Source organism: Balaenoptera borealis (assembly GCF_965194805.1).
Source record: "Balaenoptera borealis genome assembly, chromosome: 16".
NCBI lineage: Eukaryota > Metazoa > Chordata > Mammalia > Artiodactyla > Balaenopteridae > Balaenoptera > Balaenoptera borealis.
This window is the reverse complement of record NC_138872.1, coordinates 5359333-5380229: the sequence shown is the minus strand read 5'-3', so window position 1 is coordinate 5380229 and position 20897 is coordinate 5359333. Positions and strand designations below refer to the sequence as shown.

At 48.5% G+C, this 20897-nt stretch overlaps 1 pseudogene across 1 annotated transcript; it reads left to right on the top strand.

Annotated features, from left to right (window-relative positions):
• The first annotated feature begins 8284 nt into the window (after positions 1 to 8284).
• On the top strand, positions 8285 to 17059 carry LOC309614254 (ester hydrolase C11orf54 homolog pseudogene; annotated as a pseudogene). Its single transcript, XR_014249780.1, has 2 exons — positions 8285 to 8815; positions 9354 to 17059. The product of XR_014249780.1 is annotated as an ester hydrolase C11orf54 homolog pseudogene (transcript).
• The last annotated feature ends 3838 nt before the right edge of the window (positions 17060 to 20897 follow it).

Below are 20897 nucleotides of genomic sequence, written 5' to 3'. Positions count from 1 at the left end.
ACCCGATTCAAGTGATTCCATCAACTTCCGGCCCTTGAGCAGCTGTCCACCATCCAACCATCCCCTGCGCCTTGCCTCCAGCTCAGTCTCACATCAGAACCGTCCCTTCTCCCGGGAACACGCCTCTGGATGGCTCACCCGCCCACGCGGGAGGAAGGGCTGGGTCCGACCGCCTGCCCCAGCCCAGCCAGCCCCAAACGTCTCTTCCCTGGAGCCGGGCGGCCAAAGCGGCCTCAGAACTGGAGGGCACTGGTCAGCCCCGGGCAGGAGAGGGTGGACGGCTCATGGCTGCCCAATGGAGCAGAAACATGAGAAAATGAAGTTCCTTGCACTAAACTTCAGGCAGGAAAAGCATTGACTCATCCCCCTGCCCCCAGCCAATTTTTTTTTTCCCCAAAAAGCAACCGCTGAACTTTTCCTACTTTCAGTTCCCAAACTAATTAAATCATGTATTGGGTTTGGGTTTGTTTTTTGTTTTTTTTTTTTTAACATCTTTATTGGAGTATAATTGCTTTACAATGGTGTGTTAGTTTCTGCTTTATAACAAAGTGAATCAGTTATACATATACATATGTCCCCATATCTCTTCCCTCTTGCATCTCCCTCCCTCCCACCCTCCCTATCCCACCCCTCTAGGTGATCACAAAGCACCTAGCTGATCTCCCTGTGCTATGCGGCTGCTTCCCACTAGCTATCTATTTTACGTTTGGTAGTGTATATATGTCCATGCCACTCTCTCACTTTGTCACAGCTTACCCTTCCCCCTCCCCATATCCTCAAGTCCATTCTCTAGTAGGTCTGTGTCTTTATTCGCATCTTACCACTAGGTTCTTCATGACCTTTTTTTTTTTTCCCCTTAGATTCCATATATATGTGTTAGCATACTGTATTTGTTTTTCTCTTTCTGACTTACTTCACTCTGTACGACAGACTCTAACTCCATCCACCTCACTACAAATAACTCCATTTCGTTTCTTTTTATGGCTGAGTAATATTCCATTGTATATATGTGCCACATCTTCTTTATCCATTCATCCGATGACACTTAGGTTGCTTCCATGTCTTGGCTATTGTAAATAGAGCTGCAGTGAACATTGTGGTACATGACTCTTTTTGAATTATGGTTTTCTCAGGGTATAGGCCCAGTAGTGGGATTGCTGGGTCGTATGGTAATTCTATTTTTAGTTTTTTAAGGAACCTCCATACTGTTCTCCATAGTGGCTGTATCAATTTACATTTCCACCAACAGTGCAAGAGGGTTCCCTTTTCTCCACACCCTCTCCAGCATTTATTGTTTCTAGATTTTTTGATGATGGCCATTCTGACCGGTGTGAGATGATATCTCATTGTAGTTTTGAGTTGCATTTCTCTAATGATTAATGATGTTGAGCATTCTTTCATGTGTTTGTTGGCAATCTGTATATCTTCTTTGGAGAAATGTCTATTTAGGTCTTCTGCCCATTTTAGGATTGGGTTGTTTGTTTTTTTGTTATTGAGCTGCATGAACTGCTTGTAAATTTTGGAGATTAATCCTTTGTCAGTTGCTTCATTTGCAAATATTTTCTCTCATTCTGAGGATTGTCTTTTGGTCTTGTTTATGGTTTCCTTTGCTGTGCAAAAGCTTTTAAGTTTCATTAGGTCCCATTTGTTTATTTTTGTTTTTATTTCCATTTCTCTAGGAGCTGGGTCAAAAAGGATCTTGCTGTGATTTATGTCATAGAGTGTTCTGCCTATGTTTTCCTCTAAGAGTTTGATAGTGTCTGGCCTTACATTTAGGTCTTCAATCCATTTTGAGTTTATTTTTGTGCATGGTGTCAGGGAGTGTTCTAATTTCATTCTTTTACATGTACCTGTCCAGTTTTCCCAGCACCACTTATTGAAGAGGCTGTCTTTTCTCCACTGTATATGGGTTTGGGTTTTATTGGGAGATGGACCCCAGTCGTGCTTTGTTTTCTCACTTAGGCTCTCAGTGATCTCATCAACCAAGTTGGGGTGTCCTCAGGGCTGGGACCACCTGGGCCTCCTCTCTTTGCCCCAAGTCCCTCTCTGTTTCAGAAACAGTCAAAAGAAATCCTCCAGCATGAGCTCACGGGAGGCTTGGGGCTAACATGAGTTTGACTGGGTCTTGGCACAAATGTTGTGGATGCTTCATTTTTTTAAAAAGTAATTAATTAATTAATTAATTAATTATTTTTGGCTGCATTGGGTCTTCGTTGCTGTGTGCGGGCCTCCTCTACTTGCGGTGAGATGGGGCTACTCTTGGTTGCGGTGCGCGGGCTTCTCATTGCGGTGACTTCTCTTGTTGCAGAGCATGGGCTCTAGGTGCTTGGGCTTCAGTAGTTGTGGCACGCGGGCTCAGTAGTTGTGGCGCACGGGCTTAGTTGCTCCGTGGCATGTGGGATCTTCCCGGACCAGGGATCGAACCCATGTCCTCTGCATTGGTAGGCAGATTCTTAACCACTGTGCCACCAGGGAAGTCCTGTGGCTGCTTCATTTTAACATGGAAATGTTATAAAGTCAGTGGCAGCAGGACCCCCAGACCAAGGCTCTCTGGGTGGTCTTGCTGTAAATCACCACTGGTGTCTTTGGCTGCACGTGTCCTTAGAGGATGTTCCAGAGCTGGTTGACCCTGTGTGGGAGGAGGCATAACCTTGAACACTGAACACAGGATGGTGTGCAGCAAGGCAGGGTAGAAATGGTTGATTGTTTGGGACTACAGAGGCCACAGGATAAAATATCACCAATAAAGGCACCGAAGTGCCCGGAACCACCTCAGTAAAGGGTGCTGGGGGGGTCTGCAGGTTACAGCACCTTGGGGAGAGGGGTGAACTCAGGCTCACCGCCCAGATGGGAGTGGTGCTGTATGGTGTTTAGAGTACAGAGTACTCTCCAGAACTCTTGGTTTAGGCTTCTACAGCTCTTGTAAGTTTATAAGAATAAATACAAACATGCTAGTTGAAAAATAAAGAAATAAAATAAATGTTATGAAGTCACTTTGAAGGATGGAGGGGAAAAGCTGCAAAGGGACACGTCCATTCTCTATAAGGCACTTTATGATCACCTCCTTTCTGAAATGTCTACCGGAAATATGTTATATTAGGATGCAAAGCTATTTGTTCAAGTTATCACTGCAGCTGAAAAACATAGTATTTCCACCCCCCCTTTTTTTTTTTTTTTTTTTACTCTCATCACTAAGAAAATTGAAGTAGAAAATCCAGCAGACAATTATGCTTCGTGGAGTGGTGTCACTTCTGCAGGCTTCTCCGATGCTCGCGGTGTCCTCTAATTAGATTCGGGGTTCTCTATATGTGGGGGCCTCAGTCTAACGCAATTTGAAAGCTAATCATGCTTAATTAGGTTGTACTATTAGGAAACAGCCAAGCAAACGGAAGAATTGTGACTCATGCTTGGGAAACTTACAAAAGCAGTATCACAAAACACACTGTTACGACCGGGGAGAAGCGCAAAAGTCACTCGCCTTCTGTTTGAATGACTGGATATGCACCCATGCTGGAGAGGCACTGAGGGTCGTCCCTTCTCTAGGGGGCCAAGTTCTCAAGGTGTACTGGCTACGTCTGGCTGCCTCCTCTCAGAATGGAGGGGACTTTGTTTCAGGCAGTGATCTGGAGAAATTTCTTGCATTTTGCTGCAAGGTGTGAAACAGACACATTTATGCCTCATTTTCTTGGGGCACGTGGTTCAAAAGCGGCTGAAACCCGGGGTAGAGGGAGGCTGTCACTGTGCTGATACGTCCACGTGTCATGGTTTAAGGACCTGCAAGAAAGTAGCTGAAAGACATGTGCCTTGTAGATGGAACAAGTCCAAGCTCAAGGTTAATTCACCTCCGGACAGTTGGGAAAGCTCCGAGGCCTGGAGAGGAAACCTCTTGTGTTTCCAGCTCTCTGAATTTATATCAACCAGGTTCATCTTCACAGAAGTGAAAAGAGGTTCTCAATTCCCCACCTGTTGATAAGAGCATAAGGATTCCAGTTCAGCCATTAGATCAATTTCTGACCAAGGATGCTAAAAGAGAGCTTCCACTCACCTCCTCTGTGCTTTTATTTCTCATTGGCAAAGTGAGTGTCAGAAGAATGAATGAACACGTCACTCCTCAAATATTCATTATGAGACACTGGGATTATAATAATGACTAAGACATGTTCCTGTCCTCAAAGAGCAGGGATCCTTTAGAAAGCAGAGCCTGAGGCAAGGATTAGGTGGCTTCTGCTGTACTTCGGAGGAGCAAGCCCGGGGCAGTGGAGGTGATGGAGAGGGAGGCGAGGTGGTGAGGGAGGATTTGATGGGCGGTGATGCAGGGCACTGGCTGCCACACCCAAAGTGCTGAGGAGGGACAGAATGGGTTGCCCGGAAGGTGTGTTCACCCAGCACACGAATTCCCCTGAAAGGGTTGCAAGGAGGAACCGCATCTCCAAGGAGTCACAGGAGAGAGAAAGGAGAAGACGTTCTGCCCGGCTCAGGGAATGCCCCCCCAACACACTTCCTCCCCAGGCACCTCATCCAGCCCCTCTGGGCTGCTAGAAAAGCCAGGGTCCCCTCTGTGTGGTATCTCATCCACGTATGGAAGTGGAGGTGTGGGGTGGTGTCATCCAAGAGGGAAGGAAGGGGCATCTGGGAGAATCTGAGAAGGGACACGAAGCTTGTGACCCAACACAGGGAGACAGACAAGTGAAGACGCAGGTGCATGTGTCCGAGGGGGTGTGGAGAGGGGGCATCTCACAGTCTGCGGGGTTCAGACAGACCTTATTCCAGGAGGAAGGAACATGTAGCCCGACACTGGAAAGATGAGTGGGATTTGGCCAGGGGAAGGATGGGGCAGGAACAGCGTTCCAGGCAGCAGGTCCAGGTAGGCAAAGGTAGGTAGGCTGGAAGGTGCAGGGGGAGACTGAAGCAGGAGGAAGGCTAGGATGAGCCTGGAGAAGTGGGGAGCATGAGCCAGACCACGCCCGGCCTCGTCAGCGTGGGAAGGGCTTGGATTTTACCCCCAGCAGCGGGGAGCTCCCCTCCAAGCAGCCGGGGCCCTGGCCCTCGGCTCTCAGCACCGGGAATCTGCTTCTCTTTTACCTCTCTGGCTTTGCTCTCCTTCCCTCTGGGCTGGGAGCTCAGGGGAATTTAGAGCAGCTGTCTCCAGACACCAGGGGTGAGAAAGTCCAGTCTTCCCCTTGCTAGCCTCATAACGAGTCACCGTCACACCTCGCCGGCCTCGGGGGACATCAGCTCTGTGCCAAGAGCTGGCAGCCTCACTCGTCTGCTGGCCCAGGATCAGCAAAAAGGAGGGCAGGGGGAGGCAGGTGTGGACAGGGCTGGAGGCGTGGGCGGCCGGCTCTGCTGTCCTGGCTGGTTGGCTAAGGAGGGCCCATGACGTGAGGCCAGCTCAGCCTCTGGTGGGGGACCTGGGGATGTGGCTCGGGTGGGTCCTGTCATCTCTCTCAGGTCCCCTCTGGAGTTAGCTGAGCACGGATCCCTTGGTCGCTATGGTTCAGCGATGCCCACCAGAATTTCCCTCCTCTCTTCCTGGGTATTGGATGAGGGATGGGCGTGTGACCCACCCTGGACCAATCAGAAGTCTGAGATCAAGGCTCTGAGATGTTGCATAAATGAAGCTCAGTCTCTGGGTGCGGTGGGCAGAATAATGGCCCCCAAAGAAGTCCATGTCCTAATCTCTGGAACCTATGAACATGTCACCTTATGTAGCAAAAGGGACTTTGCGGACGTGATGAAGAATCTTAAGATGGGAAAATTATCCTGGATTGTCTGAATGGGCCCCATGTATTCTTAGAGGTCCTTATAAGAGGGAGGCAGGAGGATGAGAGAGAGAGAATGTGAGGCCAGAAGCAGAGGTTGGAGTGATGACTTTGCTGCCTTTGAAGATAGAGGAAGGGGCCACAAGCCAAGGAATGCATCAGCCTCTAGAAACTGGAAAAGGCAAAGAAGCAGATTCTTCCCTAGAGCCTCAGGGAAGGAAGACAGCCCTGGTACACCTGAATTTTGGTCCAGTAAGAACCATTTCAGAATTCTGACCTCCTGAACTGTAAGAGAATAAATCCATGCTGTTTTAAGCCACTCAGGTTGCAGCAACTTGTTAGAGCAGCAAAGGGAACTGAACAGGCCGGGCACATGGGTCCTTGCTGTCGGAGCGCCGTCATTTCAGAACAATGTCACGCTCCCCTCGTCAGAGATGTGGGGCTTGACGTCGCTTGTAGGATTCTGGGGGTGATGCCTTCTGCGTTGCCCCTGGCTTGTGGGCTTCCCTGAAGCCAAGCATCTACACTGCCTGATTCTCCTGCCAGATCGGCCTCCTGGAGCTGCAGAGTACTTGTGCTGCCCTCTCCTCACTACGGAATAACTGACGGCCGCTGTTGGATTAGCCTCGGGTTTCCTCATCTGCAGTGGTTGAAGTTTCCCCGAGTTTGGAATCAACCGTTTCTCTGATGGCACTTTTGGTGGGCCTCTCTTTTCTGCGGTATGACTGTGACCTGGCAGGTGGCCTTCCTCCCTCCTCCCCTCCCTCCTTCCTTCTCCCTGTGAACACACACAGAGTGCTTCCTGATGAATTTTCACATGTGCACACACCTGTGTCATCACCACCCGGGTCACTCAGAGCATTTCCAGCACCTCTTCTGTTGACCCTTAAGCCCCCAGAGGTAACCTCTGTCCTGACTTCTATCACTGTGGCTCTGTGTTGCCTGTTCTTGATCGTCACGTAAAGTGAGTTGAGATGGGAACACTGGCTCTTGTAAAATGTACATCTGGCTTCTTTCACTGGGAGACCCGTCAGTGTCGTGTGGACCATAGTTCATGCATCCCTGCTGGGTAGTGTTCACCGCGTGCATGTATCACAGTTCGTCCATTCTCCTGTGGATGCACGTTTGGGTTCTTTCCGGATTTGGGCTACAATGAATAAAGCTGCTTCCAACACTCATGTGCAGGTCTTTGTCTGGACATTTGCCCTCTTTTCTGTTAGAGTGTTTCTAGGAATGGAATTGTTGGGTCGTAGGGTAGTTGTCTATTTGGTCTGAATTCTTCTTTGATTACTCTCTTGCTGGTTGGATCTCACTGTCAAAAAAATTGACTCCAGTTCTCTTTCCAAAGCTCTCCCCAAGGAGTTTTCTCCAAGGATGTGTGTTCTCTTGTGTGTGGAGCATCTACCCACTGTGTTGATTTGAACATCTTGTCTACATGTAACGTTTCCAGGTCACATCCACGGCCCGTCTGGACTTTGTGGAAGTTGTTTTCTGGTGCAACGTGTTTCTGTGGAAAAGTCAGGGCAGCTCAAATATTTCCCTCCTTTTCCGTGATCTGTTTTCCTGCTTCAATGTTTGAAGAAGTCTTTCTCTGTCTTTGGAATTCAATTGTTCAATTACAGCATATCTCGGTGTTGGGCATTTTAAATAAAAGTTTCTTGGAACATATGAGTTTTTTAAGTATAAAGTTTCAGAGGTTTTTCTTCATTTCAGGGAAAGTTTCCTGCTTCATGTCTCTGAACACATTGTCACTGTTGGGCTTTGTAATCCAGGGACACCCCCAAAACCCTTATATCGCATCTCCTGCAACAGGCCTCCACCTCTGTTAGCTTCCCTCAGCTTTGATCTCTTTGCCCTTTTCATGTGTATTCATTTTATCTCGCGCCTTTTCTCTCTGTTAATATTTCATTTCCAGCTGTATCTGTTGTGTTCTCTGTCATTAAAAATTTTATTTCTTAGTTATGTAAAAATTAAAAAAAAAAATCTGTTCCCTTTGGTCAGTTTATATCTTAAATAGGATTTGAAAATCATTTTGTCTTCCAGCATTTGTTTTACTGAATGCATAATTTTTATTAAGTTTTTCTAGAGGGTGAAGCAACTGAGAGAAATTCTCTTCTGTTTCTGGAGACACATTTTCTTCTTGGTTGGGCTCTTTTTATTTTTTTAAATACATTTATTTATTTTTTATTTATTTATTTTTGACTGCATTGGGTCTTCATTGCTGCACGTGGGCTGTCTCTAGTTGCAGTGAGCTGGAGCTACTTTTCATTGTGATGTGCGAGCTTCTTATTGCGGTGGCTTCTCTCGTTGTGGAGCACAGGCTCTAGGCGTGTGGGCTCAGTAGTTGTGGCGTGCGGGCTTCAGTAGTTGTGGTGTGTGGGCTCAGTAGTTGTGGCGCATGGGCTCAGTTGCTCCGCGGCATGTGGGATCTTTGTGGACCAGGGCTCCAACCCGTGTCCCCTGCACTGGCAGGCAGATTCTTAACCACTGCGCCACCAGGGAAACCCTGGACTCTTTTTTAAAAATACCTCTTTCGGCAGAAGGGGAGAGGCAGCGCATTGAAAGGAGGGCCTCTGGAGTGTGGAGTTCCGGAGTTTGGAGTTCTGCAGAAGGGGCTAACGGATACCTTTGCTGATGTCCAGGTCTCTGTAGTTGATTGCCCTAATTTGACTGAGGAGCCATTTACCTTTCCCGTAAAAGGTATCTGTGGGAAAACTAGAATTGCAGAAGTAGGAGGTGTGCCTTACTTATTGCCTCTTATAAATAAAAAAAAAGTTTATGATCTAAATAAAATCACAAAAGAAATCCAGCTTCTTGGAGCTTTTGTTCTTGGAGCAGGAGCAGGCCCATTTCAGACTCTTGGATTCAATTCTGAGTTTATGCCAGTTGTTCAAACAGAAAGTGAACACAAACCTCCTGTGAATGGAAGTTACTTTGCTCATGTTAACTCTGCAGATGGAGGGTGCCTACTAGAGAAATACAGTGAGAAATATCATGATTTAGGGTTTGCATTACTGGCTAATCTTTTTGCCAGTGAAGGCCAACCTGGAAAGGTGATTCTGTTCTAAAAATGCAGTATTCTCCAAAAGTTCTCAGATAGCTAAAAATTTGAATGCTTATTGCTACTACTGTAGTTTTCTTAAGAAAATCCAAAGCTACCCAAGTCCCAAACCTCTTTAAATAACCCAGTTATAAAAGATTCAGAAAATACTACAGGCAGAGTGAGAGTCTCATTTAAAACTAAGGTTAAGAATAATACTTTGGGCTTCCCTGGTGGCTCAGTGGTTAAGAATCGGCCTGCCAATGTAGGGGACACGGGTTCGAGCCCTGGTCCAGGAAGATCCCACATGCCTCAGAGCAACTAAACCCATGTGCCACAACTATTGAAGCCCACGTGCCTAGAGCCTGTGCTCCACAACGAGAGAAGCCACTGCAATGAGAAGGCTGAGCACTTCAACAAAGAGTAGCCCTTGCTCGCTGCAACTAGAGAAAGCCCACGCACAGCAACAAAGACCCAATGCAAACAAAAATTAAAAAAAAAAAAAAGAATAATATTTAGTAAGTGATAGCATTTTTCCAAGGCACTAAAAGGTCATTGAGGTGAAAGCCAAAAGAAGAACTGGAAAACTTAACTTTGTGACTTGTATGAGACAGACTCTTGAAAAACATTATGGAGATAAGCCTGTAGGAACGGGAGGTACTTTCGTGATTCAGAAGGGAAAAGTGAAGACTCACATTATGCCAGCAGAATTTTCTTCCTGCCCATTGAACTCTGATGCTCTGTCACATTGATCAACCAATAGAGACCCATTCATTTGGGTGAGATTAAATCAACTGATACTCGTTTGACTGATTAACTCATTAATTGATACTAATATAAAGCCTAATAGAAATGATCTCACTACTTAAGCCCTATTTTTTTCGGCCTTTGAAATGAAAGGTATGTCGAGACTGTGCTCTGTATTACTTCACAGATCTATCTGAAAGGGATTATTGGGAACAAAGACACACGATGGAGATGTTTTTCATTCTTTTTACTCTAAAAATCAGTCTTATGTTTATAATTAAATATAAACAGGATTAAGAATCAAGTGATTATTAATAAACCTACCTAAGGAGACAAAAGACCTGTATGCAGAAAACTATAAGACACTGATGAAAGAAATTAAAGATGATACAAACAGAGAGATATACAATGTTCTTGGATTGGAACAATCAACACTGTGAAAATGACTATCATTGACAATAGCCAGGACATGGAAGCAACCTAAGTGTCCATCTACAGATGAATGGATAAAGAAGATGTGGCACATATATACAATGGAATATTACCCAGCCATAAAAAGAAACGAAATTGAGTTATTTGTAGTGAGGTAGATGGACCCAGAGTCTGTCATACAGAGTGAAGTAAGTCAGAAAGAGAAAAACAAATACCGTATGCTAACACATATATATGGAATCTAAAAAAAAAAAATGGTTCTGAAGAACCTAGGGGCAAGACAGGAATAAAGATGCAGACATAGAGAATGTACTTGAGGACATGGGGAGGGGGAAGGGTAAGATGGGACAAGGTGAGAGAGTGGCATGGACATATACACACTACCAAATGTAAAATAGATAGCTGGTGGGAAGCAGCCGCATAGCACAGGGAGATCAGCTCGGTGCTTTGTGACCACCTAGAGTGGTGGGATAGGGAGGGTGGGAGGGAGACGCAAGAGGGAGGAGATATAGGGATATATGTATATGTATAACTGATTCAGTTTGTTATAAAGCACAAACTAACACACCATTGTAAAGCAATTATACTCCAATAAAGATGTTAAAAAAAACAACCCCAAAACACCTCTTTTCTTCTTTCCCCCCTCCCTCTCTCCCTCCTTCCCTTCCTTCCTTCCTTCCTTCCTTATCATTCTAACTTTCCTTGCTCTGAAGTCTGCTCTGTCTGAACCTAAATATCCACTCCTGCTTTCTTTTCATTAAAAAGAATGGTCTATCTTTTTCCACCCTTTATTTTTAATGCATCTGTGTCATTACATTTAAAGCAGGTTTCTTGTGGACAACATATAGTCAGGTCTTGTTTTCTTATCCACTCTGTAAGTCTATGTCTTTTAATTGGTGTATTTAGACCTTGATGTTTAAAGTGATTATTGATATAGTTGGATTAATATCTACTGTAGTTGTTTCTGTTCATTGTACTTGTTAATTTTTGTTTTCTCTTTTTCTGCCTTCTCTGGTTTTAATTGAGCATATTCTCTATGATTTCATTTTTCTCTCTTCTCTAGTATATCAATTACGCTTCTTTAAAAAAAATTTTTTAATGGTTGCCTTAGAGTTTGCAATATACATTTATAGCTGATTTAAGTCCACTATCAACTAACACTATCCCACCTCATGGGTAGTGAAAATACCTTATAACAGAGTGTTCTCAATCCATTCCTCCTTCTGTTTCCTATAATATTGTTGTCATTAATTTTACTTATTCACAAGCTATAATAACCCAATGCATTTTGCTATTATAATTTTGAAGTTATCTATTAATCAATTACAAGTAAGGAAAATACAAGATTCAATTTTACCTTCATTTATTCCCTTTCCAATGCTCTTTCTTTATGTAGATCTGAATTTTCCTTCTCTCTGAAGAACTTTTAAAAATATTTCTTACAAGGCAGGTCTACTGGTGACAAATGCCCTCAGTTTATTTTCCCTTCAAATTTGAAAGATAATTTAACTGGATACAGAATTCTAGGTTGGCAGGTTTTTTCTTTCAACACTTTAAATATTTGACTCAAATCTCTTCTTGCTTGAATGATTTCTGAAGAGACGTCTTGATGTAATTCTCAGCCTTGTCCCTCTGTAGGTAAGGTGGGTTCCCACCCATGCCCACCGCCCTGGCTTCTTTCAAGATTTTCTCTTTGTCTTTGGTTTTCTACAGTTTGATATGCTTAGGTGTAGATATTTAACCTGCTTGGTGTTCTCTGTGCTTCCTGGTGTCTGTCATTGATTTTGGAAAATCTCAGCCACGTTATTATTCATATATTTCTTCTGTTCCTTTCTTTTTTCTTCTCCTTCTGTTATTCCCATTATGCTTATGTTATGCCTTTTGTCCCACATTTCTTGGATAGTCTATATTCTCTTCTGTTCTCTCTCTCTCTTTTTTCCTCTTTGCTTTTCAATTTGGAAAGTTCCCGTTGACACATCTTCAAGCTCACTGATTCTTTCCTCAGCCAAGTCTACTCATGAACTCATCAGAGGCATTCTTACTTTCTTGTGCAGTGTTTTTGATTTCCAACATTTCCTTTTGATTCTTTCGTAGAGTTTCCATCTTTTTGCTTACTGTTTTTGCATATTGTCCACTTTTTCCATTAGAGCACTTAGCATATTAATCATAGTTATTTTAAGTTCCTGGCCTGATAATTCTGAAATCTCTGCCATTACTTAGTCTGGTTCTAATGTCTCCTTCGTCTTCTCAGACTATGTTTTTTCTTGCCTTGTAGTATGCCTTGTAACTTTTTCTTGAAATCTGGACATGTTGTATTGAGTAACAGGAGCTGAGGCAAACAGGACTTAGTGTGAGGCGCTATGACAGTCTGGGGCTCAGAGCTGGGCTGTGTTTCATGTTTGTTGTAAACATAGGTAACAACAAAGGCTTCAAGTTCCTCTCATGTCCATGTTTTCATCCTCTTGTTGTCTTTGGTTTTCCCTGGAGATTCCTTCTTAAATTGAGTCTGTGTTCCGTGGCTCTCACTTGTAACCTCCTGTTATTATACTGGAGCTCGTATAGTGATGTGATAGTAAAGTAATGAGGAAAGGAACTATTCTGTAATCTTATCATCAAATCTTCTCTATGGGCCAGAGCCTCTGGGCTGTGACCTTCAAAAGAGTTTCTTCCTCTCCCCTAAAGTGAGATGGAAGGCCAGAAGGGGCTCCAGCTATCTAGTTGCCCTTGCCCTAGGTGATCAGGCTCTGATAAAGTTTTTTCCCTTGAGTGCAGGCCTTTGCTAAGGAGAATAGAAGGTTTGGGGCATATTTCAAAAGGGTTGTTTCCCCCTCCCCCTGTTGGAAGCACAAGTGGGACTTCCGAAGGGAAAACTCATGAAAGTGTGGGACCCTTCTTGAAACGGGACACCCTGGAGTTTTTCATCTCAAGCTAGCCCACACTCAGCCTCCAGCAATTAGTCAATTGCTGTTAAGGAGTTCTTGCCCACTACTGGCTTCAGCAGCTTCTGGTCTCTGTAAGTTAGGACTCTGTATCTGCCTGTCTGTCTCCCAAGTTTCTGGGGAGGCAGTCTGCCCTGGAACCTCAATTCCTTGAAGGATCTAAGAAGAGATGTTGATTTTCAGTTTGTTCCGCTTTTTTCTTGTTGTGAGGATGAGAATGATGAGTTCTAAGCTCTACATGTTGGAGCGGAAACTAGAAGTCCTCAAGTACATTTTAAAATCAAGTTGTAATGTACTTTATTGTCAGTTACCTGAAGCCTCTTGAAAAATTCAGATCAAAGGGACAAATTATTTCTTGTGTAAACAGTCTGCATAATTGTCTCAATTATCCCTTCTGCAGGTGGGGGCCATGTGACCTTAGGTCAGCCTCAGAACCCAGCCAGCACGTCCCCCAGTGCAGGTTGTGAGCGATGTGTGATGGGTCGGGTGCAGGACCGCAGGGGAGCTCATTCCAGGGGGCAGAGGGCACAGAGCCATGAGCAGGGCCTGGACCAGGGTGAGGCAAGTGAGGCACTCAGGGTGCAAAATTTAAGGAGGCCTGACTCTCAGGCACCACCTCTGCACAGGACCAACCCTGAGAGTGACATCTCCCTAAATTTTAAACCTGAGTGCCTTGCTCGATCACCTGAGTCCCAGCCCTGGTTACCGGCACAAGCTCTGAGTCCAGACTGCCCAGCCTCATCCTTGTCTGCTGTCTGCTGGCTGAGTGACCTTGGGTGAGATTAGAACCTCTCTGTGTCTCAGTTTCCTCACTTGTAGAGTGGAGACAAGGCTAGTGCTTACTAGTGGGGAGTACAGACTGAATGTTTGTCTATAGCAAAATCCATATGTTAGACTCCTAATGCCCAGTGTGACAGCATTCAGAGATGGGACATTTGGGAGGTGATTGGGTCATGAGGGCTCCACCCTCATGAACGGGGTTAGTGTCCTTATAAAAGAGACCCCAGAGAGCTCCCTCAGCCCTTCCATCATGAGAGAACTGAGTGAGGAGACAGCCATCTATGAACCAGGAAACTCTCATCAGGCACCAAATCTGCCAGCACCCTGATCTTGGACTTCCAGTTTCCAGACCTGTGAGAAATAAATTTCTATTGTTTGTAGGACATCCAGTCTGTGGTATTCTGTTATAGCAGCTCAAACAGACTAAGATACTGGCAAATAGTAAGCCCTCAGAAATGTCACTGGTTTTTACTCTCCCCTCTGGACTCCTGTACCAGAAGCTGCTGGCCTCCTGGGTTCCCTCAACCATGCTAAGTTCTGCAGCTCGGTCAGTCCACGTGCCCATCCTCTGCCCTCTCTTCTCAGCCCGGCTGCCTGCTGGCTCTTTCTTGCCCTCCAGAGCTCATCCATCCAGCCCATCTGCAGGGGTGGCCCAGAAAGGCCCCTGGCCGCCCTCAGCCATGAGTCTGAGTCAGTGGGTGAAGACCCCGGGTGCCTGGTCTCAGCAGGGCAATTCCGAGGTGCCTTCCACAATTCCTCGGAAGGAGTAGCTGCAGCTTTATCACCCCTCTTCTCTGACCCCTGCTTCCTGGTGTCACGACCCTAATTAACTACCTGCATCCACGCCTTGTCTCAGGGTCTGCTTCGGGGTGCATCCAAATGGGGCGATTTGTCAAGGATGAGTTTCATCTCCGGAAAAGCCCTCTCTGTGGTTTCCCAGGACATCTGTCCAGTATGCGTGTGTGTGGTGAGGATCCATTCATTCAGTATCACGTCCTGTGCATCTCCTGGGTGCTAGGGCATCCATCGGGAATCGCAGGGTCAGATTCTCAGACAAGGCTTGGGGCCATCAGCTGTAGGACCCATAATGCCCCCTTTGTGGCCAACACTGATGAGAGCAGGTCGTGGTCAGTGAGGAAGGGAGTGAGCTCTGGGCTCTGCCTGCCAGGGTCTGGACCTTGGCTCCACCCCATGAAGCCATGTGATCCCGGACACGGCCGGTGCTACTGAGCCTCAGATGCTCATCTGTGAAATGGGCAGAGCCCGGAGGACCTCGTAGGGCTGCAGCGAGCATGAGATGAGTTGACGCCCAGGCATCTATGATGAGCTCGTAGTTCCGTGGGCATGTTACAGTTCAGTACCGGGGTTAACAGGCCCATTTCCCCCCATTACCTTCTGATTCATGGGTGAGTTTTACGTCTATATAAAAACAAAATCACCTTCACACCCATCAAAACTGCTTTCCCTTTAGGAAAGAGGAAAGTGATTACTGACTTGTAGAACCCCCCAAAAGACCCGAAAAGACATTCCCTAATTTCCCATCTGGCGACTCACTGCCGAGTCTGTCTTGTTGAAAGTTAATCAGAGTCGACATTGTTGCCCCAAAGAAAATAAACTTCTCCTTAATGATGTGATGGAGAGACAGAGGCAGGAAATTTTATCCAAAAAATCCAAAGGGATTGAAGAGTCTGACTTCCCCTTCATACCAAGCATCTGTAATTTCGACAGTTCGCTGATGAAAGAAAAAAACAAAACAAAACAAAACACATCTTCTTAGCAGTGAAGAAGTCTGTCTGGTGAGGGAGGTTTCAGGGGAAGAAAGTGGAAAATTTTCCTCCGACCCCTCCTTTCTCGGGTTGAACACTAGCCTACGCTGGTTTCCGTTCCCACCTCCTCTCTCTCCGCCTCTGTCCTGTCTGTCTATTCTCATCCCTCTCTCTCTCCACACTCATAATTCCTGATTCCTCAGCCACGTTTGCTCACCTTGAGGCCCAACTGCCACCCCCTCCGCTGCCTTCTGAGACGTCCCCAAGTTCCCCCCTCACTGGGTCTCTCCGCCAGGTGTAAGCTTGCAGACCCCGCTGTGCACTCGTACTTAAAATGCTGCTGAGACCTGTCACAGCCCTGGGAGGATCAGCTTGTCTGCATCCAGAGAAGCTTCCTTCTGAATCTAAGGGTTTCCCTCCTCCAACGCAAACCTAGCCCCCAGAAGATTCCGGGTTTTTCTGACACCCTGGTGTGGAAGCTGTGAAGTGTTGGGTGTCAGGTTAATCCTGGCCACTGGCTTCCCTTTGTTCGGTCTGTTGAGCTCCCAGAGCCACTCCCATGACGAGCCAGAAATGAAAGCCACCCCACCCTACAGAAACCATGTGCCCGCTGTCCAGGGACGGTGCTGATGTTCATGAAGACCCATTGGTGGGTGGATTCAAACGCTGTTCTAGCCATCAGGCTGCCTGTGGATGTCTAGAAAGATTTTAGGGCTCATAGGAGTGGGAAGCTCCTCATTGCCAAGCTGTGGTCCCAGCTCTTAAGCCCAGAGCCCTGATCATATTATTCTTTGGGGACACTGAACCAGGTTCAAATGTTGTTGTTGTTTGCCTGGTAATAGTAAAAGATCAGTATCTCAAACTATGTTCATTTATCACAGGACTCTTTCCATTTCCAGTAACAAAAGCCCAACTCAAACTGGCTTAAGAAAAAATGTTCAGAGATCGAGGCAGCTTCAGGAACGGCTAGATCCAGGGTCTCTAACAATGTCACAAGAAATGTCTCTCTCTCTCTCTCTCTCTCGCCATCCTTTGACTATGCTTTTGTCCATGTAAGTTCTGTCCCAAGCAGGGCCTTCCCCTGCCTTGGCTTCCCAGAGCTCCCAGCTTACATTCCTGCAGCTTTACATCCCCTGGTGAGAGAGTGCATCACTTTCCCAACTTCTGTGGCTGCCTCTCATTGGCTGAGATGGGGCCACATGCACATCCTTGAACCAATGACTGTAGTCAGGAAGATGAAAAGAATGAAAAGCCCTGATTGGCTAGGCCTGGGTCATGTGTCTTCCCCAGGAATTAAGGGTGAGGTCAGCCCCGCCCCATCCTGTGCACGGAACAGGAGTGAGGAGAAGTCCCCCAGGTAAGCCAGGTGCTGTTGGTAAACAGACTGGGAGTGTGCTGGGCAGCAAACACGGCACACGTGGCACATGTTGGTGCGTGCGAGTGTTGCGTTAGCTCGGAGTTGTGCCCCGGTGCTGCAGTCAGCCCCACACGGGAGTCCTCTACATCTTCTGAAGACCCGGAACCCAGCCTTGATTGGGAGCAAGGATTTAGGGGTCAGACAGAACTGATTTTACACCCCAGCCCAGCCATTTACCAGCACAAGCTCCCTGACCCCCCTAAGCCTCGGCGATACTAACCAGCGCTGGCTTCGCGGGCCAGCCACCTGGGCAGGCGCCCAGGGCCCCGTGTTCTAAAGGGTCCTGAGCTCAGTTTAATGCTTTGCTCTCACCACCTTGAAATTCTTTTTTCTTTTAATTTTTATTTATTTATTTTTGGCTGCGTTGGGTCTTCATTGCTGTGCGCGGGCTTTCTCTAGTTGCGGCCAGCAGGGGCTACTCTTCGTTGCCGTGCGCGGGCTTCTCATTGCGGTGGCTTCTCTTGTTGCGGAGCACGGGCTCAGGCGCGTGGGCTTCAGTAGTTGTGGCTCGCGGGCTCAGTTGTTGTGGCTCGCGGGCTTAGTTGCTCCACGGCATGTGGGATCTTCCCGGACCAGGTCTCGAACCCGTGTGCCCTGCATTGGCAGGCGGATTCTTAACCACTGCGCCACCAGGGAAGCCCCACCTTGAAATTCTTAACAATTTTTGAACAGAAGGTCCTGCATGTTCAGTTTGCACTGGGCCTCGGAAATGCGGCCGTGGATTCTGACAAGTCAGCTAAAGGGCTGGGACGTGGCGCTCGCTCGGGCAGTCCTGTACCTGTAGCCGGGAGACAGCACGGTGGTCTTCGGGGCTGGCATCTCAGACCCCTCCGTCTGAGTTTCCATTTTCTCCCCCATTCTCACCTCCCTCTCTCTCGCCCGGCCCTTGTTCTTCATTCAGTCTTCCCCGCGCACCTTGCACGCCCGCGCTGCTTTGTTCTGAGTGCCCACCTGGCAATCCCTGCCTGCCCTGGGGCTTTGCTGCCCACAGAGCACCCACGAGGGCCCACACAGAAAGTGGACCAGGTGAGCCTATCATGCCTCTGGCCCCCGTCAGCACCCACGGGGCACAGGAGCCAGTGGATAAACACCTCCCCCGCCATCCCTGTTCCGGGGGCCCTGAGCCCCTGAGCGGTGCCGGTGCAGCCAGGGCCCCTGAGCCTCTTCCCCCCTCCCTTCCCACCTGCCTCCCACCTGCTTCCCACCTGCACTCCGGCTCCCCAGGCCACTTCTCAGACGAGCTACCTGCACTCAGGCCTTTGCTTTGCTGCTGGGGGCAGAGGGGGCCGCACTTCCCCCCGACCGAGGTCATTACAGGCCACTCTGAAGACAGTGCTAAGCGACATTACTGTACCGACCCCCTTCACCCTCTGCAACCCTCCGCTCTTCCTTCAAATGCAACGGTGCTGGGAACCCTGCGTCAGGAACTGCTTGGGCGGAAGGCAGGTGGGACCTGGAGGATCCCCACTCAGGTGGCGCCACCTGGGAGGGCCGGAAAGCCCAGGGGTCTCTGGGATCTGCGAATGCACAGCCCCGCCCTCCCCGTGTGGCTCAGCCTCTTGGGAGATGAGTCATGAGGACCGTTCCCTGAAATCCCGGCTTGGACGGCCTCGGGGGTCCGGTCTCAGAGCCTTCGCTGGGGCAGCCTCTGGGCTCCTTGAGAGTCCGAGGCTGAAATCAGTCCACACCAACCAAACACTCAGCTGGGGGACTGGGGGCCCAGATGAGGACAAAGGACTCAGGGCAGTGAGGGGGCTTCAGGGCCCCCCGGACGGCCTCCCTGCTGGCCCAGGGCTGGCCCCACTCGACGCCGACGCCCCAGCTTCCAGGTCAGCAGAGCGAGAGTTTAGGAATGGAGACCTAGAGGCTGGGGACCCAGTCTCCTCCAAGCTGGGGACACCAGCCAGAAACTGCTCTTCCCTGGGGGCCACGGTGGGAATAAAGGAGACAACGTCTGAAAAGCACTTATGCCATAAGCTCTCAGTTAAAACGAGCGATGATGATGGAGACTGGTCTTCCCATTTTATTCCCCACGGTGACTTGGGTCCTCAGGGCCTGCCTTTCCCATGATCCCCCAAACCCGCAAAGAAGCCTGAGACCCTCGGAGGCCCCCAGCAGTGGTTTCCTGTTTGCCCCACAGAATAGGTACTTTCTAGGGCCCGGAACCCAGATCTTGCAACCCAGACAAGAGCTGACGGTCACCCCGCTGCCTGCTCCTGACTGATCCACAGTTTTATCTAATTTCTCGGCTTCAGGTACAGCCAAATGAGGTGCTACATCTGAGGGCAGCGGGCAGGGCCCAGCGGGCTGGGGGATCCATCCACCAACAGAGAAGCTGGCAGTGTCGCCGTCCAGAACGGTCTAGTGGCAGGATGTTTGCGATTTTCATTCTCAAGGCTGTGACACATTGTCTGTGAACCCTACAGGGTGCAGCCCTGCTGAGAAGCCCCCCTTCCTAATGTGTCCTTGCAGCCCTCTTGCCCACCCCTCTCTACCCACCACCCCACCTCCCCTCTTGGGCTCAGGCTGGAGTTTGAGGTGAGTGATTTTCCCTGAGACAAGCCCTCTGACGCAGACCGATGTTTACTTCCCTGTTTGTTTTGCCTTGGGTTGGGTTAAGGAATGTTATAAAATGACTGTTTATGCCCTAAATGAAACCTGAGTGACAGTTCCTCTTTCCCACAAATACTTCTGAATATTTCCAAAGTCGGTTCCAGACCTCCAGGGGCATGTGGGTGCAGAACTGTGTGGTTACAGGCCTCAAGGGAACTTCTTTGACCTCAGGAGACCTCAGTTTACACATGCTGTGAAATGGGGCTGGGGCATGCCTTCTCTATGGGGTTGCTGGGAAGCACGATGGATTCATGCTAAGGATGCCTCTTTGGACAAAGCTGCCTGCAACTTCTCTAGGGGTTTGTGGAGGGTGGAGGTAGAAGGAGACGGTCCATGTCTGCCTGAGTTGCCTCCATTCAAGGATGGCCCCTGGGGGGATGTTGCTCTGGGTCTGCACATTCTGGAATCCAGCCAGCTCGGCTGACGGTGGCCCTGCTGAGGGCTGGTCATGAGACCAGGGCAAGGTCCTCTAGTCTAGGCCCGCCAGCTTGCCTGGTTTTCAGTGTTAGCACCGGAAGTCTCACATCCTAGGCAACATCTCAGTCCCGGGCAAATCAGGACAGTTGGTCACGGGGCCTTGGCTTGCTCATGAGCAGAGCGGGGATAATAACGGGGCTGTTGTAAGGCCTAAATGAGATCACGCACGTGAAATGCATATGGTCAGAGAGAGCTGTTACAGTCACCGAACAATGCGGAAGGGGGAATCGGTGCGACGGCAGCTGGGGTGGCAACGGGAGGACGGCCTCAGCTCCCTCTGCCCGCCGCCCCCAGGCCGCACTCGCAGCTAGCATTAACTGTGTGCCTGCTGTGTGCCAAGCGCAGGGCTCAGTGCTCTCCACGGAGCGCTTTCTGTTCTGCACAATATTCCCATTTTAGAGATGAGAAACCAAAGGCCCCCAGAGCTGAAGCGACTTGCCCACAGCAAGTCCGCCAGAGTTGCTCACCCAGGTTTGTCTGACTTCAAAGCTCTCACTGTTCCCAAGCTTCTGCATTGCCTACAGGAGGGAAAGAAACTTCCAGAACCAAAGTCAGAGATGAAACCCTGGAGGGCATACACCCTCATGGACCCTGGAACCACGTTGGCCCCAGTGGAAACATTCGGTGGGTCAAGGCCACGGGTCTCGGTTTCTTCCTATTTACCCGACCTCTGATTTTCCCTCTGTCTGCGCCCATGCTGGCCTCTGTACCAGCCTTGGCTCAGAGTTTGAAACCCAACTCCTGGCACAGATTCGGCTGCCTTTGCCCTGCTCTGGTGTCTGTGGTCCTGGCCAGCTCTGCCCAGGCTCCCAGGGCTGTCACTTCTGAGACCGTCCATCCCTCCCTAACACCCTCCTCCCCACTCCCGACGCCAACATGGTCCGAGGGAAGAGGGCTGGGTGGGTCTCCGTGCAAAGGGGTAAA